The following is a 23,768-nucleotide window of genomic DNA, read 5'->3' on the forward strand; positions in this document are numbered from 1 at the left end:
TCCTGCCCGAATTTCTGCAGGCAGTGTAAGAGATGAAACCTCCCCTTCCAGTAGGCGGATGCACTTTGTCAGCTCCCGGCCGCTGGACCCGGAGTGTTTCTATTGCCTTGGCGGTAGCAGTCAAAGCTCCCGCCAAGCAAAAGCAAATTGCTATTTTGGGGTGGGCACCCAGTGACATAGCAGGACCTGGCCCGGGGAGGGGTAGCGGTCCGCAGGGCCATATATGGCTTCAGGAGGAGGGCCACGCAGGATGCCTCCTTTGATTTTCAAGGGTTTGCTCGAGGGAGGTGGAGGTCCCTGGGACCTAGCCACGCTCCTTTTAAAACAAAAAAAAGAAAGCCCCAGGGAGGTGGTGGTCCCCTGGGCTCGGAAGCTTGTTTGTCCCGCATACTAATTTCTTAATATAGCCTCAGGAAGTTGATAGACCCTGGGGCCTGTGGGGTCCGACAAGCCCCCATACAATTGTTTTAATATAGCACCGGTAAGCCTGGTGCTCCCTAAGAACCTAGGGGTATGCACATCCCCCATACAATTTGTTTAACATAGTCCCGGGGAGGTGGTGGTCTGTGGGGATCAGGGGGCTCTGGGACGTACACTGTTTATTATTAGCATGAGCCACTGGGAGGTGGTGGTCCCTGGTGCATCTATAAGCCTGCGGAGGGGGGCCAGTGTGCTCCCCTACATTTATTTATAACAATGTACATGCCCCAGGGACCAGTCCTACCCAGGGCCCCTTTTCAAAACAAGCGCTGGGGACTGCTCTCGGTTTTCTTTTCAATTTTTGCCCCAAATTTGCAAGTTTTTTGAGTTTTATGCAAATTTTAAACAAATGCTTGTTTTGCCCTCTTGGACCCAAAACCAGAGCTGCAGGGTTTGGGTATTCCCAAGATGGTTGCCAACACTTCCTGGTTGAAGTGCTGGCAGTCAATCAGATTTCTGAATTTCCCTGCACAAGCTCGTTATTGTTGCCGAATTAGTCACGATCACAGATAAACAAATTTGTTTTTCCTTAAATTTCTGAACCACTACGGAATGGATTTACACTAAATAACACTAAATAACAAAAGCACAATCTGAGGAACAAAAGAAAGCTTGCTACCAAATTCGATGTAATTCCGTCAAGCGGTTCGATCTGCAGTTTCGCCTTAAGAGTCTATGGGAATTAACATGGAAACACACTTTTTTTTACCTCCCTTTTCTTTTGGAGCCCATTTGGCAGATCATTTCAAAACTTACCATGCACAATAAGACTCACTATAAAACTTTGTTTGGAAAGTTTTGTGAAGATTTGTCAAATGACGCCAAAGATATAGATAAGTCCAAAAACGCTTTTTCTATAGAAACATGTCCTAACTATAACTACCTGCCAGTAGGTAATGTATATATATATATATATATATATATATATATATATATATATATATATATATATATATATATATATATATATATATATGTATATATATGTATATATATATATATATATATATATATATATATATATATATATATATATATATATATATATATATATATATATATATATATATATATATATATCCATTCAGTAGTTTTGAGAGTTATTAAAGAAAAAAGGTTTATAGATATCTAGGGATGTGGATCCAATGCTGTGATTGGCTGGCTGCAACCTGAGAGGAAAGTTGCAGCCACCATTTTATGCATTGGCGGACGGTCTGGAGTCCGTCAGCCATCCTGTTGTAAACCGGGAGCGTCCGCGGTGCCTGCGGCAGTCCCCCAACACAAATTAGGATGAGACCGCCTTCTTCATTTTAACTTTGCGGAGGGTGCTGCTGACAGCAACACCCGCTGCGATGTTAATATTGCATGTGTTGCATTTCACTGCACTACATGGCAGGCACCACATGTGCCTACCACTTGATGCAGCTAAATGTAGGGAGTACCTTAGGCACCCTTCAAATGCAAACCTCCTCCCCCGCCTGTCTTTTCACGGTGGGATGACTAACGCGAAAAGACAGGTGGAAAATGATATCCTAATCCCTACGGCGGTACGATGCTGCCCCATGCATTGGTCCTGCAAGGCAGGCAGAAAAGGACCACCTTGAGGAACCGTGGCGGACAGTCATAGCGTCCGCCACATTTTTCTAGAAATTCCCCCCGAAAACTGCTGTCAGATGGCGGAGGGCACGCCACCACATGGCCACCACATGGCTGCCGTGGCGTTCCCTCCGACATCGTAATGAGCCCCATAGTTCCAGAGCCTGAAATGAAACATGAAATTAATACAAGGGGTCATTTTACAGGTACCGTGACCCCATGGATGTGAAAGAGCGGTCACAGAGGGACCCCTGATGGGCAAGAAATGCTTTCTCCACATGTGAGGATCCACAAATCCATTGTGACGCTTAGCATAGCCCCTGTGTGAATCAAAGACAATTCCTTTAATCCAGCTCCAATAGCAGCAAAGTTGGGATAGGGTTAACAAACCAATGAGTGGACTGCACCAATTGAAAAACAGTACACACACACACATGATATAAGTAAACCCATGTTTGATGGACACAATTAAAAAAAATCCCACATGTGTAAATACATATATATAACATGTAATAGACTGTAAAAAAATGTTATGACATTAGTTACATAGTCCTAAACAGAATATACACCATACAAATATATCTATACTACTATTATAAAGAGAGAACTGTGACCTTTGAGCCAGGTAAACTCGAAAACTACACCACCAATCCAAACACCAAATACATGTTTGAAAACGTCAAGGCAAGCAGAAGGACATAGGCTATATAAAAAAAATATATATACCTTATTTAAAAAATGTACGATTAAAAAAAAAGTAGTCCATTGGAAGTAGCGCCGGCCGGCCGAAGGTGCCTTCCTTGGTTTGTTATTGTTAAAGATAATTTTAATAGTCAGGCCTTTACCTTCATGTTAAAGTGGATAAGAGGTTGTGTCACAGATTCAGTTCAGCTGGAGTGGCCATTTCGGAAGGTTAACGATTTGCTATTGCTAAGACGAAAACTAAACAATACGTCGTAAGTTCACCCAAGCACACCTTGATCCAGCACTGACCAATCAGACGCTTTATTTACTTTTAGACTTTTGGTGCTTTTGTCCAATAGCAGCAAAGTTGGGATAGGGTTAACAAACCAATGAGTGGACTGCAGTCATCCTGGAAGCTGACGCTAAAACATTCGAACGGGTGGCGGCAGTTGTTTGCTTATTTCCGAGCTGGGTTTGGTAAAACTGATGGACTTGGTTGTCCCGTAGAGCATAAGATGAAGACAACTGGAGCGTGGCAGAGTGTGGTGGGTGAGTGAATATGATGGGGAGATCGAGGGTGAGGGGCAGAGGGGGGATAGTTGATGGAACGTGGTGAAGAGCATGCCATAGAGCGGGTATACAAGCAAACACAGCCGAAGGGTGGATTGGGAGGGGTTAAAAATCAAGCCCATTCTAACAGTACTTGATTTTGCAGTGATATCTACAGTCCTACTCGTCCCCAATGTGTTCATGTGCGACTCGTGGGGTTGCCACCTTCTCAGAAAAAATACCGGCTGCTTGCCATGTTATGGGGTTCTGGACAGTCCAGAAAGCTTGCTTTTGAACATCAAGTTGTGGAAAATCATTTTTATTCTTTATGGAGCCTAGCAATTCAGCCACTGTTTGCTGCAATAGTCCTTTGGGATTAGTATAAAAAGCATTACATGCATGTGGAGTGTTTTCGTATTGTGATTGTTGCTTTTACTGTTTCTATTTAAAATTAGAAAAACAGCCGATTTTAAGTTTTTTCCAGAACTTTTAAAAAAATGTGTCTTCACGTGAAAATACCTGCCAGACTGATAAAAAGCTGGCCAGAGGTGGCAGCCCTATATTATATGTAAGTGCCAACCCCAAAAACTGATTTTCTCTCAGACGTTTCATCTGTCAGCCACTGTTTCACTGTTTTGGCTAGCTCACGTTTTAGCTGATAGGTCCTACGTCAGATTCTAATTTAGGTTGCTCTTATATCTCGTGCTATTTAAAATTAGAAAAAAAAATTTGGAGCACCGATTCCGTCATATATTTAATTTGAAGTTCTCCAGTCTTCTCCAAAGGTGAGATTAAAGACTGATGACTTTCTTTCTTGAAATAACACACCTGAGAGCTTTCCTTGCCCAGTTTCAGATCTTCTAGAGCAAGTCTTTGAAACAGCGTCACATAACCCAATTTTTTTATTGATTTAATTCTTCAAGCATCCATAGATTACACGTAAATTCCCAGCAATTAAAAATAAACACAGCGAGTTAAAAATTCATGCAATTAAAACCATATAAAACAAGATGAAAACAAACAAAATACATTATATACTACTATTATAAAGAGAGAACTGTGACCTTTAAGCCAGGTAAACTCGAAAACTACACCACCAATCCAAACACCCAATACATGTTTGAAAACATCAGGACAAGCAGAAGGACATAGGGTATCTAAAAAAAAATATATACCTTATTTAAAAAATGTACGATTAAAAAAAAAGTAGTCCCTTAGAAGTAGCGCCGGCCGACCGCGACGTGCGTGCTGACATCAGCAGCGCAGGGAGGAGCGGCGTACAGGAGCCCGAGGAACAGCGGTGGACATGAGCGCGGGGAGGAGCTGCGGAGCCGACGAGAAGCAGAGGAGCAGTGGAGCGGTAAAATCAGCAGCGCAGGGAGGAGCGGCGGATGAGGTAAGAGAAGTATCCGCGGGTGCGCAACGAGGGACAAGCGGGGGCCATGAACACTGAGTGCTCAAAAAGCCTTTTCCTCAAAGTCGGGACGTAGAGGGAAACAAAGCGTGGGCAGAAGCGGCCAGAACCAACGACGGGCGTAGGCCATAAACACTAAGTGCTCAAAAAGCATTTTCCTCAAAGTCGGGACGTAGGGGGCAACAAAGCATGGGCAGAAGCGGCCAGGACCAACGACGGGCGGGGGCCATAAACACTGAGTGCTCAAAAAGCATTTTCCTCAAATTCGGGACGGTGGGGAAAACAAAGCGTAGGCAGAAGCGGCCAGGACCAACAAAACGGCCGCTCTGCTGCGCCACTCCTGCTGCGATGCAGCCCCAGCCCCCTTCTGCCCCGGGCAACGCCGGGGCGGGCTGCTAGTACTAAAATAAAATATTTATCTCAAAAGTCACCTACATACACACCACACAAAATCATCTTTCCAAATAAAGATCAGAGTTTGAACAAACCTTTTGAAGATGACGGATAAGATGTGGCATACTGTGTACATCTATTGATTGTAATTGGGGCGTTCTTGTTGTTATTGTGGAAAGCAATGTCATGGATTACTGAAGCATCTGTCAATCACATATTACGGGTCCTCCATGTAGAGGACATATTCTATCCTAACACCAATGTTTTTAGATTGCTGACCAATAATGGAGGATGCTTGACATATTCATCATGGATGATGGACTAGAAATTCAAAGCTGTACCTTTTTCGGCAGTCACTGTCCTTCATTGATTAAAATAGTCTGTGATTGATGAAATCTGTTGTCTGCTGTATAAGTGTACGTTGATGAAAACTCTATTACAGCTTATACGTTTTTCAAGCCCATGATGTCACATGTCTCCTAACACATCTGTTAAAAGACCTCATCCACTGTGGCTGCTGATTAACTTCTGCTTGGACACTCTATGGAGGAAGACCTAGGTGACAGGTCCTCAACTTCACTGTAGATGAGTTGGAAGGGGGCCATGGCCATCTACAGCCAGCTGTGTGGCCCAGCAGAGAGTCAGCTAAGCTACATACATGTAGTTTCATTAAATGGACATGTAAAATATTATAAAAACAAAACTGTGATTTGCTGAACACTCTGAGCCTAGTGTTTGTAAAAGCCTTATTCACTATATTAAAAGTTCCAATCCCTAGGATCACCAAGCTTGTGCTTTATACAAAGGACACTGCAACACAAATGACACACTGCAACACAAATGACACACTGCAACAGAAATGATTTGCAGTACCCTGTGTGTCAAACATTTGAGTTTGCTCACATTATTTCAACTTTTGCTTTACCCTGGAATATTCCACTTCAGTGCAATGAGCGAAAGGTCAACTTTCACAAGTCAAAGGCATTGCCTGGCCAAAGGCCCACAGAGTATTGTTTTTTCTACTACATATCTGCCTGTGATACTACTAAGGGCAGTTTTTTGATTTGTTGGGCAGTAGTAGAGTTTGTGACATAATGTAGTCCTAAACCATTACTGAATGAAAAACAGCCACAAAACCCAACATCAGGCCCTGAGTACTTCCCCTGCCTAATATGGTGTCAGAATACTGCAATCTGTCGGACATTGGTCAGGGCATGTAGGGCATACTTTTAGCATGGAAAAGCTGGGTATTTGACCGGAGCAAAAACAATTTGAGGGACAAACTGAGAAACATACTTTGAGTCACAAAGCATGACATGTTTTGTGTTGAATGGCAAAGGAATAGCATTAGTGATTCAGGATCTGGCGTAATCTGAAAAGCCCTGGCTGTGAAAGTAAGCTTTCTAACAGCCAAGCGACCAAGAACACTGCAGTTGAAAAGATCCCTCTGCACTCCACTGTAAAGATAGCACTGATACTGTCATGTTTGTGGGCAGGATATTCCAATTTTTTTTGGATGAAGTAGCCTATTCATATAATACAAAGGCCCTGAGTTAGAGTTAGGCAGAATGGTTACTCCATCTCAACCTGAGAGATATCCTGAATCACTACTAATTCCATCTATATAATGCACTTCCCCACCAAACAAATCGGGCCCAGACTATAGGAAGCACATGGCATCACACAACATTGTGTGATGTTATTCATGATGTTACAAACTGGGGTCTCTATTTGGCAGTGCCATACACCCTATTCAAGTAGGGATCCTTCCTTCTAGTCAGGATAAGGGAATTTCACATCCAAGAAAACACCTGCTTACCCCCTTGGTAGCTTGGCACCAGCAGTCAGGCCTATCTCAGAGGCAGTGTGTGTGGCATTTGTACATGACACACACACAGTAACAGAGCGAAAACACTACAAATGGACACCACACCGGTTTAGAAAAAATACATGTTCTTTATCTAAACCAAACAAGACCAAAATGACTAAAATCCAACATACACAACTCATAATATGATTTTTAAAAGGTTTAGGAAATTCTGTCTATAGAAAACTATGGATGAGATTATTTTACACAAAGTACCTTCAGATGCGTCAAAATTCACAAGGCAAAACAGGTAAGCATCGGAAAACACAGCGATCCATAGGTTCCTTGGGGAGGTGATGCGTCAGTTCTGTTGTACACAGGAGTGTTGCATCAACTTTGGACTGTAGGGGTAAGCAATGTGTAAAAATCCTAAGATGGTTCTTGTCTGTGAGTGATGCGTTGGAAACCTGTCACACAGGTGTGATGCATGGAAATCTGGATGGGCTGAAGATTGATGCGGGGCAAGTAAATAGGAACTGCGTGAATTTCTTCAGCTGTGGTCCCACAATGCACCTATTCTTTCAGCCACCCAGAAGGGCCTGAGTTGGAGTCAGTGCAGGGGTCTTGGACTTCAGAGACACGGAGCGCTGAACTCGGGCTGCAGCCGTTTCTTCGGCCGCTGACAGTCACTGCGTGGATATTTCTCCTGCACTGAGGTGCTGCATCACAAAGGCAGGCACTGGAATGGCAATGCATCGATTTTGATGGTTTCAAGCAGCAGAACAAGCTCACCGTGCTCAGTACTGTAATTGGCACCACAAAGTTGGTTAGATCTCCTAGCAGTGGAGTTCAGGAATGCTGCAGGTGACATCTTTGCGTCCTTGAGACTTCTAAACAGGAGGCTAGCTCTACTTCAAGGCCTTAGAGAATCTTCTCAAGCAGGATACAGCAAAGTGAAAGACCAGTCTTTTCCACTGCCCACAGGCAGAAACAGCAACTGCAGGCCAACCCAGCAAAGCAACACACAGCAAAGGGGCAGTACTCCCCTGACTGCTCTTCAGCTCTTCTTCTTGGCAGGTTCCTCTTGATCCAGAAGTGCTATAAACATCTAGGGTTTTAGGTCTAATACTTAAACCCCTTTTGGTCTTTGAAGTCTTCATATTTACAAGTTCCAGCCTTGCCTGGCCTTGGCTCTAGAAACACTACAGGGGGTGGAGACAGCATAGTGAGAGGACAGGTAAAACCCTAGTCATACGCAGCTCCTCCTGACCACTCAAGTTCAGGAAGGCCTATCAGCCTGGTAATGGGTCATCAGCATATGCCGGGGCACACCTCATCTCCCTTTTTGTGACTGTCTAGAGTGAATGCACAGCCAGGCCCCTGTTTGTCTAAACCGGATGTTGATTCTACAAGCAGGCAGAGGCACAGGATGGTTAAACAAGAAAAAAAAACACTTTCTAATAGTGCCATTTACAAACAAACAATTTAAAAACCACCTTTACTAAAAGATGTGTTTTTAAATTTTGAGCTCAGAGAGCCCAAACTCCAAATCTCTAGCTGTTCCCAACTGAAAGTTACACTTTTAAAATGTTGCAAGGCAGCTCCATTGATAGCCTTTAGGAGAGCTGGTTCTTGCAATAGTGAACAACTAAATTGGCTGTATTTCACTATCACAACGTGTAAAACAGACCAGTACATGTCCTATCTTTCACATACACTGCATTCTGCCCATGGAGGTACCTTACTGCATGTAAGACACACAAGGTGTCTTACATGCAGTAAAAAGGAATGTTAGGACCTGGCAAGTGGGTGCACTTGCCAGGTCAACATGACAGTTTACAATTACACTCACAGACACTGCAATGACAGGTCTGAGACAGGGCTTCTCATGTGGGTGGCTTAACCAGTGCTGCAGGAATGCTAGTAGCGTTTGATTCACAGGCCCTAGGCATACACAATGCAATTTACTAGGTACCTATTAGTAAATCAAATATGCCATTCATTGACAGCCAATCAGAAGCACAATCTACACAGGGAGCATTTGCACTTAAGCATTGATCAGCAGTTGTAAAGTGCCCAGAGTACACAAACCAGCAAAAATGAAGTCCAGCACACAGTCACAAATACAAGAGGTAGGGGCAAAAAGACAGAGGAAACCATGCCAACTATGCCAAATCTAACACATAACATTAAAATTAGAATGCATCAATTATGGTAACTCAGTAGAGAACGTTTTTTTTTTTTCAAATCAAAATTGCAATGTTAGCAATAACATGTTATATTATTTATTTCCCTCTTTGTAGGTCAGCCGGAATCAACAGAAGAAGACCTGGTGGGCCATTGTAAGAAGAGCGCACCAGCTGGGGACCTTCAGGCAATGCAGTTTTCACTGCGATCAATATTGGGAGCACCTTCAGCGCTGGACCCATCTTATCACATTTATTCAACTTAGAAGAGCCACCCAACAGAAAAAGCAGGAGAAGACGTCGCTGACCTCATGATTTGGAACATTCTGGCAGTGCCCTGCATCAATTTGAATGGGGAGCCAAAGGTCAAGGGAATCCTTTTCATCAACTTAGAACATAAATATTGTGCTTTCAATTCTTCTTTACAGTTTCATGGCCAGAACAGTAAGTCACAGACTTAACAGATAAACTGTTGTTCCAGGATATAGTAGAATTTCACATCAGTGGATGCTAGATTCATTATGTCAGGCACTTAGTAACCCAGACACCAACCAGTAAATAACGCCTTGTGCGTCTCCACAATGGTTTCTGTGTCAACTCTAACGGCATTTTACTCTTTTTCCATCTATGGTTTTTGCATGTTAACATGGTTGGACATGAAAATGTACACTAACATATGTATGTGACAGCTTCCTAACACGCATGATTCAAAAAGAGAAAACATAAATTGCTATATTGTTGAGGATATGATTCTCCATGGCAAAACACAAAGGATATCCTATTTGCTGCACTGCAAATACCAGAGACCAAAACGCAGTTATAATATGGCATATGGAATAGCTGACACAATAAGAACAGAGTATTCCCTCCACCAAAGTTGAAACCAGGCCCTTCATTTAGTGGTAATGAGGTCCACACTGGCGTGGTGCAAATATAAATTGATAGGCAGGCTCAGATCCAGTGGCGGCTTGCCTAGAGTGTGCTGCAGGGCGGTAGGCGGGTCGGGAAAGGGGGTAGGGTGGAGGGGTAGTAAACTCGGACATACAATGGAACACAGGAACGTACTAATTACTTTCCTCCGTTACGTCGTATGTCCGAGTTTACTACCCACCCATGCTCCCCTCCCCCAGCCCACCTCACCACCCACAGCACACCCTATGCAAGCCGCCACTGCTCAGATCTCTAATAAACATAATGTGTAACATGGATAATATCCCTTGGCCATTGCTTTAGGGGGCATTTGTAGTTAACATCCAGAACCTAGGAAAGATAATGAGCTGATTACTGTCATGAAGGTGGGCTAGTCCTTCACACACACACATACAGGTTTTGTTTGAGGTACGCCCATCACTTATAGAAAGTGTGATAACAGATACTTTTAAATGTGAATGTAGGAAATGGGCCAAGGCTTCTAAAATTAAAGGTATCAATATGTGCCTAATTTTCATTTTGGCAGATGAAATACTCTTGTGCATTAAAGCATATGAAATTTGTGATATAGGGCCATATGTAAGAAGCTGTTTTGCGATCGCAAACACTGTGAATTGCAAAAAAATTGTGTTTGCGTTTGCAAAAAATAATCCCTATGTATAAGAGTCATCCTGAGCGCAAAATTGCCAATCGCAAAATTAGCGATTAGCAATTCTGCGAGGCATAGATTCTGCGAATATTTTTGCGAACTCGCAATCTGTGACCCGCCAATTGCAAAAATTGCAATTAAAAAGTTCTAAAATTGTGAATTTGAGAAATGAGATGCATGAAAAAATCACAATTTGCGATTTCATGAAATTCGCAATTTTGCTAATCGCAAATGCCACCAAGTCTGAGTTTGTGGTAACCAGGTGCAACCTATTTAAAGAGGCCCACAATGTTACAGGGCTTTTCCACAAAGGTTGGGCTGTATGTGATAGACAGGAGGCTGTGAATCAGAGCTGCTGCACAGAGAAGGAGACACCAGGAAATGATCTTCAGAGCGCGCATTACCCTGTTCCATGTGACTGTGGAGGAGATCCATGTGAACTACAGGCTGGAGCCGGACAGCGTCCTGGACCTAATAGCGGAGCTCAGTCCCATACTAGAACACCCCACACGAAGGACACACACCATCCCCAGCCATGTACAGGTCTTGTGCTCACTGCACTTACTGGCATCAGGGAGTTTTCAGGTGGTGATGGCCACAGCAGGAGGGGTCTCTCAGAGTGCAATGTCTTGCTTCTTCCACGCTTTCCTTGATGCAATGGTACAGATGCTGCATCGCCACATCCAATTCCCCAGTCAACAACAGGCACTAGACCAGACAAAGCAGGAGTTCTACCACATAGCACAATTCTTCCATATAATTGGCTGCATAGATGGGACCCATGTTGCTATTTCCCCCCTCACAGAATGAGTATGTGCTCATGAACCACAAGTCCTAACATTCCCTGAACATACAGGTACTGTGCAATGCCAGACATATAATCACTGACATAGTTACGAAATACCCAGGCAGCACTCACAACTTATTAATCTTTCGCCACAGTGGTATCTACCAACGACTGACGACTCACAAATGGGGAGTTTGGTGAGGGCTACCCACTAAGTAAATGCATTGGTCACAAGGACACACCAGTAAAGAACAGCAGTGGCAAGACAGTGTTTAACCTGATTCTTCTCACCCTGCAGGTGACAGTGCGTAGGCTGTCCGTGACTTCATCCTGACCCCGTACCTGAATCCAGCCACCGCTGCGGAGCAGAGGTACAACAGTGCCCACAGAGCCACCCGTTGTTCCATTGAGAGGAAATTTGGAATACTCAAGAGCCATATCCACTGCCTACACAAGAGTGGAGGAGCACTACAGTACAGTTCCGCGACATGTTGCAAAATCATGGTCGCGTGTGCCATGCTACACAACATCGCCACCAGGAAAGGCACCCCAGTGGAGGTCACAGAATCAGACTCATCAGATGATGAGGGGCCAGCTCCAAGATGCAGGCAAGCCGGTTGTGTTGGTGCAGCTGCCGGCTGCCAGAGGTGAGATTAAATCACACAGAACTATTTCTAGGTGAGTAATGATGACACAATGCTACAGATTGGTGCAAAAATGTCCTTCAGTGCAGGAAAGTTTCCGTCACACAGCCTGACGTGCACATTATGTTAGTCCAAATTGCTTGCACATGTTCAACACACATTGAAAGTCTTATTAACAAACATGAGTCAAAATGCGATGGGTTGCCTCTCCATTGCCATGTGCCACTCATGGGTCTTCACCGTTGGTCTGCACGGCTTGTCCCCCCTTGCTCAGGGTGCCCACTGCCCGCCCCTTAGGCATCGGCTGACCTCTCCTGATGAGCACTACGACGTCTGTCCTGTGGGATGGGGGAGTGATGCTGCTCCTGCTGGATTATCCTTCAGTGAGATGAGGGGTCCTGTGCCACCTATGGCGGCTGTCCGCAGCTGGTCCACAGCATGTGTAACTTGCACCAGGCCCCTGGCTACATCCTGTCAGCAGTGTGCCATCTCATGCTGCATGCTGAAACAGCACTGATGTGGCAGTGGACAGCCGTTTTACAGCCTTTGTGTAAATTTCCAGGCAGTTGTGGAGGCGCTGTCTCTCCCTGCACCTGGCTGCACCGTTTCCGCGTATCTCTGCGTACATTGCTTCCAGCGAACCAGTCATGACCATGAAGCCCACCCTCATTCGTGTCATGTTTTTATTGTGCCCTGAAAATTGGCACTGTATTGATTTCATTGCCTTTGCTTGCAGGCGCTGTACCTGGAGCATGTTTCCTTCAAGCCCTGTAAATAGCATGCCGTCGCCTGCGTCAGCAGTGCAGGTCGACGGCCGTGCCCTGGACAACATTCCTATAGTAGGACGGGCAGGGGACTGTGCTGTGTGACGTGAGGCACACTGGCCCTGAACTTGCTGATCATCTCCACTTGTGTCCAGTGGAGCTACCTCCAGTGGTGGCAGTGGTGGTACTACAAGGCGCTGTCTGTGTGTCACCGGGATTACTGGGCTGCCTTCCTCCTGCTCCTCTTGCCCTGACTGTTCTTCTCTGTGGGATGCATCCTCCCCTCCTGCCGTAGGTTCCTGTGTTTCTGGTGGTGCTGTGAATGTAAATGCACACAATAATTTGGTGTCCTGCCTTACATTGGGTATGCAATAAATATTTCAGTTTGGAGTTACATGGGTCCTATCTGTCTGTTTTTTTTTCTTTCCTGATACACACATTCTGATTGTACCTTGCTGGTTGTCACTGCGCCACTGTTTGGTGCATGGGACTAGAACTCCCATAATGCATTGCTGGGTGTGCTAGTGTGCATGCACTGGAGTTGCATTCATGTTTGATGCCTGGGTGTGTGGGTGATGTTGTGATGTATTAGGGGAGTGTTAGCATGCTTCTTACCTTGTCTAGTGTCTTGGGGGCGGAGCATTCCAGGTCAGCCACGCCACTGACACTCTCTGGCATCAGGGTGCCCTCAACCAACTCCTCCAAAAGCATAGAATCTATAGCAGTGGACGTCCCACCACTGGTCTTCCTTGCCTCCGCCAGCCTAGTAGCCACCTTTTCTTTGGATCTCTTGCGCATATCATACCGCCTTTTCCTGAGGTCTTCAACTGTGCAACGGTCACGCCGATGGCATTAACCTTCTCCTGTATGTCTGCCCAGATTTTCCTTTTGCTTGACTCTGGCACATGCAGTGATTGTTTGCCAAACAGGAGCTCATGGCTCACCACCATTTCTTGGATGAGCACCTCCTGTTCCCTTTCACTGAACTTTTGTTTTCTTTTTCTGGCATTCTCCTCCTGCTTCTTCTCCTGTGAGTCCATGTCTCCTTCACTCAGATGCAGTGCACAAGTGGCTCAGCTCTCCTCCCAGCCTCTCACTCAGCTGCTGGCAATCAGGTGCAGCATGGGCAGTCACACTTCCTGGTTGTAATGTCATCAAGCTGCACCTAAATTGCCGATTAGCAAATTTGCGATTCCTTAGTTGCGAAGTCGCCATTAAGGAATCGCAATTTAGGTATTCGCATTTATTTTCTGTGAAGTTTTGAGAATCGCTAAATATTAGCAGACTTTTATATACATTGGATTTTGCGATTCTCAAATCCGATTTTGATACATATGGCCCATGGTGGGAAACAATTATGCTACTTCGTACATGTGATCCCTACTTTAAATTTGTACATTAACATATATTGGGCTGTTTAAGATTTTTTCAATTGGCTACTCAGTCACAAAATTGACAGATATCCTGTTTGCCTGATTAAAAGTATATAGGATATAATGGACTTGTAATAAGGCAGTTAGGATCGTCATGATGTTTGTGACAGAGAAATCAGTCTGCCAGATTATAAATCAGGACCTTTGTGATGATGCCACCTTAGTTGTCCTTTTAAAAAAATACTAACCTTCAGTATATAATGTGAGGAACAAAGTCATTTAAGAGGAGGTACTCAAGAAATTACATCTATTTAAGACAATGAATTCATAAGGTAACAGCTCAAATAAATGTTTCAACTTTAATTCTTATCAATATGAGTCATTCAGGAGAGGAACTTCATGCAAGAAATTGAGTCCAAAGTCATAATGGATTCAATCAATCAATCAATCAATCATAGCATTTGTATAGCACTACTCACCCGGAAGGGTCTGAAGGCGCTTGGGGGAAGGGGTCCGCTATTGCTCGAACAGCCATGTCTTGAGTTGTTTCCTGAAGGCGAGATGGTCCTGGGTCAGCCGAAGGTTGATTGGGAGGGAGTTCCATGTCTTGGCCGCCAGGTAGGAGAAGGATCTGGCTCCGGCGTTGGCTCTTCGGATGTGTGGTACGGCGGCGAGGGCGAGGCTTGTGGAACGTAGATGACGGGTGGGCGTGTAGAAGGTCAGGCGGTCGTTGAGGTACTTGGGGCCCAGGTCGGTGAGAGACTTGTGTGCGTGGGTGAGGAGCCTGAACGTGATCATCTTGCTGACGGGGAGCCAGTGCAGGTCCCTCAGGTGGCCAGAGATGTGGCTGCATCGGGGGATGTCCAGGATGAGTCGGGCGGAGGCGTTCTGGATGCGTTGGAGTCTTTTCTGTAGCTTGGCTGTGGTTCCGGCATAGAGGGTGTTTCCGTAGTCCAGTCGGCTGGTGACGAGTGCCTGGGTGACTGTCTTCCTGGTTTCGGTTGGGATCCAACGGAAGATCTCGCAGAGGTGTTGAAGCATGATGAGGAGACGGCGTTGACTTGTCTGGTCATCGAGAGGGAGGAGTCCAGGATGAAGCCAGGTTGCGTGCGTGGTCTGTTGGTTTGGGTGCGGTGCCCAGGGCGGGGGGCCACCAGGAGTCGTCCCAGGCAGAGGGCGATGGTCCCAGGATGAGGACTTCCGTCTTGTCTGAGTTCAGTTTCAGGCGGCTGTTCTTCATCCATTCGGCGACGTCTTTCATCCCTTCGTGTAGGCTAGTTCTGGCGGTGTCGGGGTCTCTGATGAGGGAGAGGATCACCTGTGTGTCGTCGGCGTAGGAGATGATGTTGAGGTTGTGGTGGCCTGCAATGGCTGCAAGAGGTCTCATGTAGATGTTGAAGAGGGTGGGGCTGAGTGATGATCCTTGTGGAACGCCGCAGATGACTTCGGTGGCCTTGGATCGAAACGGGGGGAAGCGGACTCTCTGTGTTCTTCCGGTGAGGAGCGAGATGATCCACTCCAGTGCCTTCTCATGGATACCGTTGTTGCTTAGGCGTTGAACTAGGGTGCGGTGGCAGACAGTGTCGAAAGCTGCGGAGAGGTCCAGGAGGATGAGTGCAGCTGTTTCCCCGTTGTCGAGCATGGCTCGGATGTCATCGGTGGCTGCGATGAGGGCGGTCTCGGTGCTGTGGTTGGCTCTGAACCCGGACTGCGAGGGGTCGAGGGATCCGTTCGTCTCGAGGAAGGCGGCAAGCTGTCTGTTGACGGTCTTCTCGATGACTTTGGCAGGGAAAGGGAGGAGCGAGATGGGGCGGAAGTTCTTGAGGTCGGTGGGGTCCGCTGTTGGTTTCTTCAGTAGGGCGCTGAGCTCGGCATGCTTCCAGCTCTCCGGAAAGGTGGGGGTGTTGAAGGAGGTGTTGATGATGTCCCGGAGTTGGGGTGCGATGGTGGAGTAGACCTTGTTGAAGACGTGGTGGGGGCAGGGGTCAGTTGGGGATCCGGAGTGGATGGTACTCATCGTGCGGGCTGTGTTTTCGGTGGTCACCGTGGTCCAGGTGCGGAGGGTGGCGGTGAGGGGCGTTGGTTTGACGGTAGGGTGCGTGGATGGTGCGTTGAAGCTGTTGTGGATGTCGGCGATCTTGCGATGGAAGAACGAGGCGAGCGAGTTGCAGAGGTCTTGTGAAGGAGTGATGTCGTTGTTGCCAGTGCTGGGGTTGGAGAACTCCTTGACGATGTTGAAGAGTTCCTTGCTGTCGTGGGCATTGTTGTCCAGTCGTTCCTTCAGTGATTTCTTCTTGGTGGTGCGGATAAGTTGGTGGTGCTTGCGGGTGGCGTGTTTGAGGGCGGTCATGTTGTCTGTGGTCTGGTCGCGGAGCCAGGCTTTCTCGAGGGTGCTTAAGTTCGTCGGTGAACCAGGAGGCCTTCTTGCTTCTGGTTCTGCTGGGTGGGTTCTTCAGTGGGGCGAGGTCGTCGGCGCAGGTGGTCAGCCACTGTGTGAAGTTGCGGGCTGCTTCGTTGGGGTCCGTTGTGCTGGCGGGTGGGATCTGGCTGAGGGAGGTGGTGAGCTGCTCAGCGGTGATCTTGCTCCAGCTCCTGTGAGGAACCTGTTACGGGTGGTGGTGGGTCGTGGCTCTTCTGAAGTTGAAGTGGACGCAGCTGTGGTCGGTCCAGTCAAGTCCAGTGGAGTGGCTGAAGGTGATGTGCTTGCTGGAAGAGAAGACGGGATCAAGCGTGTGGCCGGCGTAGTGGGTGGGGGTGTTGACCAGTTGCTTGAGTCCGAGGTTGGCGAGGTTGTCCAGCAGGGCGGTGGTGTTGCGGTCCTTGTTGTTCTCCAGGTGGAAGTTGAGGTCCCCTAGGAGGATGTAGTCAGCGGAGGGGAGGACGTGCGGGCTGATGAAGTCCGTGATGTCGTCGCTGAATTGAGTTTGTGGTCCCGGGGGTCCGTAGACGAGGGTGCCTCTGTTTTTGGGTCGGCGTGTATCTGGAAGTGGAGGTGCTCTGCGGCGGAGAAGGTTTTGTTGGAGTCGGTCGTGATGCGGATGGTGTTCTTGTGTACGATGGCGATGCCTCCTCCGGTCTGGTTGATTCGGTCCCTCCGGGTGATCTCGTATCCGTCTGGGATGGCGATGGCGATGTCGGGAGCGGAGGAGGCATTTATCCAGGTTTCCGTGAGGAAGGCGACGTCTGGTGCCGTTGTGTCGAGGGGGTTCCAGAGTTCCACGGCGTGTCTGTGGACGAAGCGGGTGTTGAGCAGGATGCACTCGAGGTGGGTCTTGCTGGTGCTTGGCTTGGCGGGTGCGGTGCTGGTTCGGAGGCAGGTGAACTTGCAGGTCTTGCAGGTGAAGGGTCCGTGGATGCATTTCGGGGTGGCCCGGCAGCAGGCGGGGGTCCGGCCGGCATTGAGTGCGTTGAGGGCGGCGGCGTTGTAGGTCTGTCGGGTGGTCTCGAATCGGCGGGGACCAGGGGTCCTGGCACTGGGCTCAGTCCAGGCGCGGACGGGCACAGACGGGCTTGCCTTTGGCGCGCCTTCGGCGCACAATCGGCGCGCCCGCTGTGTGTGACCGCTGGGCGTTTGCGTGGGCGTCATAAGTGAGGAGCCGGAAGAGGAGCAGCTGGGTGGCAGGAGCGGGGTGGCGAATGCTCGGGGGGGCGGGGCCGCAGGCAGTCAGCGGCGGGAAAGGAAGTCAGAGGACGCCTCAGCGGCGGCTGGGTCATCCTGGGAGCGAGAGAACGAGAAAAAAAGAGGAGAAAAATCGGGCAAATACACACAAGATAGGCAGAAACACACAAAGTAGGCAAAAACACACAGGCAGGTAAAAGCACTCAAGGCAGGCAAAAGTGATGCGGAAGCAGTGGTGTGTGGGGGCGACCTCGCCTGGTTACAGGCTCAGCGGTCGCTCCCTGCACCTCTGTGCTGTCCCCTTAAGTGAGGAGCCGGGAGGGAGGAGCAGCTGGTTGGCGGGAGCGGGGCGGCGAATGGGCAGGGGGGGGGGGCGGGCCGCAGGGAGTCAGCGGCGGGAAAGGAGGGAAAGGAGGTCAGAGGGCGGCTCAGCTCTGGGAGCGAGAGAATGAGAAAAAAAGAGGAGAAAAATTGGGCAAAAACACACAAGGTAGGCAGAAACACACAAGGTAGGCAAAAACACACAGGCAGGTAAAAGCACTCAAGGCAGGCTGGTTACAGGCTCAGCGCCAATCCAAAATCTGAATTTGGTATTGTTGAAAAGTGTAACAGCGCATTTCCTCTGAAAAATGGCAAAAGCTTTTGTCATTTTTAAGAGGGTGTTAATGGTTGACATTAATATATTTAGGTCATACGTATATAGAATATTGCACGGTGAATGTTTCATGGGGACACCCTTATGTAAAAGAGGGAAGAATTTAAATTAAAGGTTGATATCATGTGCACACACATAAGCCATAAAATCATACTCACTGCTGTATTAATGATGTTGGAAATAGATGATAGAAGCCGTGCAGCTCGTCCTTTATGATATGAGAACCAATAAGCCCTGAAAAAGTGCGTGTGTAGGACAAAACACATTACCTCTGCCATGTTTATACCCCCTTCAACAGAGGAAGGAGAATCTTTTGGAGGCAGCGAACAGATGTCAGACTTTCATCCATCAAACCACCATATTCTGAATAGCAGTGGATGGAACAACAGATGGTTTTCAAATTCCCGTCCACACCCACCAAAATCTAAATCAAGCCCTCAGTTTTTTGTCCAGCAAATTGCCCACTGCACAATCCACTTGTTATTTACTCTTTGCATTATATGTTCTTTCTGTTGTAAAGTTTGGAATCGTAATTAGCTTAATTGCAGCCATGTCCATTGGAGTGTTGGGCATACTATTTTTCAGAACAGAGTCTGATATTACTTTTCTGTTCTAGGAGTCTAATCTGATCTTTCATTCTGTCTTGCCTGCATACACTTTTCCACAGGAACAGTTAAGCAACTGGAAAAAAAGTGCTGGTGTAACTGGACAATAACCGCAAAATTGTATCCCCTGTTTTAGCTGCATTATGGGAAGTATTACAGGAAAATATTCCTCCTTTCATCCTTGTACTAGACATTATTGTGTTAGCCCTTCTTTCCTTTCCCCATCCAGTCCCCGCAATCTATCCTGTGTATTCCACAGTTACTATAGTGCTTTGTACATTCTGTTTTATTCAGTTGGCTCTCTGGTCAGCTGGGGAGTGTCCGTTACGCTGCTGGATCCAATTAAGTCTGTGCCTTTTCTCTTATCTAAAGTCTCCAGGGTGGTCTCTTCGCAACATATTTTGGCGACGATCTATCTCTGTCCATTTTGAGACTCTCAGCCTCCAATTACTTGGCGCTGACCAAGGATTTCAACAGCTGTGCTTTGTTCCGCTGCACCTCCTCCTAGATTCAGACACCTGCAGCATACACTCCGGAGCCTCGCCCTGCGAGGTACTCCTACCCCAAAATTTCTTTTAAAGGTGAGATTAACCCCACATCCTGGCAAGCACCGTGACGTCATTCTCTGGGTCTTCTGTATATGTCACTACGTTCTCAGAACATCGGTGGCCATTTTGCAAGCAAGTCCGGATCTACATGCAGTCAGCGGTGCAGGTAAGGCTCACACGCACATGTCATTATATGTCTTGCCACGTTGGCGGCCATATTTAAAGTACGTTTTTGGCACAATCTATTCAGCAGCTCAGTTGAAGCCTGACGTCACGAGGCAGCCATCTTGTGGCTTCGTTTCCCCAGTGTATTTCCATGGCAAGACAACATACCAGAAAATAACTCAACACCGCCTGCTTCCTGACAGTAAGCCTCTTCAGATCATCGCAATTCACCCTAAGCGCTGGCGTTTCTCAACAGTGATACGAGCAGTATCCACTGCTCCAGGTGATTTGTTTCTTCACAGTTAGCGTGTGTATCTACGGTGATACACACACCTTTGGCATTCCAACCCCAGGTTTTTATTTCCTTAACAGTGACACACAGACTTCAAACGCCGGCTTTACAAAAGACTACCTTTTCTCCCCAGAGGCTTCTTCGACAATGGCACTCACCACTCTTTTACCAGAGGGGACGTCTATCACGGTGATGTGTACACCTTTCCCTTGAAATTCAACATAACATTACATATAACTACCCTCTCCCAGCATGTCTGTCCCACAGGTATCTTTTGTTTCCCCTCCTAATTTTTTACAAGAATCTGGTAGCCCGTCACTACCATGGGAGGACTGGCTTGTTATGTTTGAAAATTATCTAGATGCATTAAATGGCCAAGAGTTCAGCGCCAAAAGGAAAAAAGCGCTTCTACTTAGTACCCTGGGCAAAGAAGGAGAGCGGATTTTTAGATACCTTCCTCAGGCTTTGCAAGCCAATGGAAAACCCGGATGAGTACAAAGAGGCAGTGTGTAGACTTGAGGGGAGGTTTGGCAAGGAAGAAAACCTTGTGATGAATCATTTTCAATGTTATACCCATCATCAAAAAAACGATGAAACTATCAATGAGTTTGTTGCCAGATTAAGGAAACTTTCTGTAAAGTGCAAATTCGGCACAATGTCCGATGAGTTGATAAGAGACCAACTAATAGTTCAGTGCAATAATAAGAAAATCCAAAGAGGAAATGGGCAGCCAAAAACCCTTCGCGGAAAGTGGTCATTGACCCAGCTAAAGGAGTTGAACAATCGGAAATCTGCATGAAAAAGTTACAAAAACACAGCGCAAGCCACGAAGTTGCTGAGATTTCTAGCGATCATTTTTGTGAGGGCAGCGTACAAGGAGACTATGATTACACCAATGTGGCATTATTCAGAAACAAAAACAAATTCACCAATAAGAAAAATGTTCCCATTACTTAATTGTTTACAAAATATTTTTCGAGGTGCGGTAGTAGTGCACATATGTCTGATTCCAAATTGTGTTTTGTCTAACAAGGAATGTCTTAAGTGTGGTGGCCTAGTTCATTTTGCTAAAATATGCAGATTTAAGCCTCGTCCCAGGGTTGCCTCCATCCAAGACAGTGAAGTCTACAGGAGGGACTTAAATGATAAAATACTTTGTGTAAATTGATCTTGATGATCCTGTAGATGATGATAAGAGAAGAAACAGGCCCACAGTTCTTGGTTGATGATCGACAGGTCTCACTCATGGTAGACACTTGTTCTAGATACACCATAATTCCCAGGAACATGTTTACCCATGAGTGGGGTGGGAGATCGTTACTACCCAAGGACATTTCTCCTGCAGGTTATCAAAGGGAGTCCGTAGAATTGCTAGGATACTCTGTGGCTCATATTACCTTCTCCAATACATCCACCAAAGGAAAAATATATGTAGGAAAGAAGGACCTCCTATTTTGGGCTGGATCCACCTATATGACCTGCACATAACAGCAAATGCTAGAGCACCCTCTCAGGTCATGGTCGTAGAGGAGGAAAGTTTAGAAGACATTCTCAAAGGAGCTGACATGGTGTTTCGAGAACAGTTAGGCCTATTCAAAGGTTACGTCCACAAAATTGAATTGTCTAAAAATGCCCTTCCTGTCCAACACAAATTGAGGAGAATGCCATTCGTAGTCTAGGACGAATTGAATTCTCTAATTAAACATGACATGTTGGGTAGTGGTGTCATCGAGCCTGTGGAAGCCTCCGAATGAATGTCTCTGGTGGTAATCACCAAGAAGGCCAATGGCAAGCTAAGATTTTGTGTTGACTTGAGGTCTTTAAACCAGTGTGTTGTGGCTGACACCTTTCCCTTGCCTAATATAAACAAGTTAGTGTCCACCTTGAAAGATGCAACATTTTTCTCGAAGCTTGATGTAAAGAGTATGTATCATCAAATCAAACTGCATGAAAGTTCGAAACACCTAACAGCATTCATCACCACCGAAGGCACTTTTCATTTTACACATCTACCCTTTGGCCTATCATCTGCCGCTAGTGTGTTCCAACATATTATCACTGACATTATTAAGGGTATAGATAAGGCAGTATTCTTATAAGATGACATCCTCATTTTTGGTAGTTCAGTGTGTGAACATAATCAAATTCTTAAATCAGTATTACATAGGATTGCTGATGTTAGCCGCACGTTACGCAAAGAAAAATGCTCTTTCTTGGTGGAGCAAATTGAGTATTTGGGCCATGAGATCTCGGCACAAGATATAAAGCCCCCCCAAAAATATTGTTAAGTGCTATGGAGCTAGGTCCTGCACCTACTGATAAATACCAATTGAGATCCTTCATTGGTCTCATCGAATATTCCAAGTTTGTGCAATCCTTCTCTTACAAAACCCTTTGCTTACGACAATTGCTAAAAAAGGTGTGAACTTTGCTTGGAGTGAACAACACTTGTTTCAATAATATCAAAACTGAGATTTCCAAAGCTAGTGTACTAGCGCCTTTTGACATAAAACTTAAGCCAGTTCTGATGGTCGATGCCAGTGCCACCGGTAAGGGGGTTGTACTCTCACAAAAACATGCCAAAATAGAAAAAAAAACTGGTGCATTTGCCTCCAAAATACTAACTACCTCTGAGCAAAACGATTCCATGATAGAACAAGAATCACTCGCTGCAGCCTGGGGCATAGAATACTTTCATACCTACCTCTGGGGTACAAAGTTTATTCTGAAGACAGATCATAAACCCTTGGTCAGGCTTTTGTCCCCAGGAGGTGCAGGAAAGGGATCTGCGAGGTTAGCAAGGCTGGCAGCCAGGCTCCAGGAATATCAGTACCGAATCTCACACATCCAAGTGTGGAGAAATCAACCAGCTGATTGCCTTTCTAGGCTGTCCCTCAATTGGGAAACGGTTGGTGGTCCACCTATCATGGCTTCTGGTGATTAAGGTTCAGTTGTCTCAGTCAACGATGTGGTCATGGTTGGGAAAGGAACGTTTACTTGTGAGGATTGTGCAGAGAGATGGAGGGAATAATGTTCTCAAGGCTGTAGTAGACTTGATCAAGTTAGGATCCAGGTGTGAAAGTTGTTTGCCTGTAATGGTACGTCCCTATGTCAAGATTCTAGAAGAGTTATCTGTTTGTGGGTCGAATGTGCTTATGCATGGGGACAGGTTTGTCCCACCTTTTGGCTTAAGGCCCTAGTTATTAGCACCCTCTCACGAAGGACATCTAGGCCAGACCTTGACCCAACGGCGTCTCAAACAAAATGTTTGGTGGCCTGGGTTAGATGAATAAGTGACCTCCTGGGTAGAGAATTGTATGGCCTGAAAGAAGGCGAGAAAAGGCTCAAGGTAGGGTCCAAAACAGTCATGGGTCATATTAATGATCCAGGAAAAGCATGGCATAGTATTTGTTTAGACTTTATTGGTCCGATAGATATACTTCCTTCTTGCAACAGGTTCGCAATTGTAGTCATAGATGTGTTTTTTAAGTGGTTGAATGTAATGTTCGCTAGGGACATCACCATTGAAATTACCATTTTATTTTTTAACATCTCTGTTTCATGAAGAAGGGTTCCCTTCTATTATCATCACTGACAATGCCACACAGCTAGTTTCCTGTGACATACA

Source organism: Lissotriton vulgaris, chromosome 4_1 (genome assembly GCF_964263255.1).
Source record: "Lissotriton vulgaris chromosome 4_1, aLisVul1.2, whole genome shotgun sequence".
Taxonomy (NCBI): domain Eukaryota; kingdom Metazoa; phylum Chordata; class Amphibia; order Caudata; family Salamandridae; genus Lissotriton; species Lissotriton vulgaris.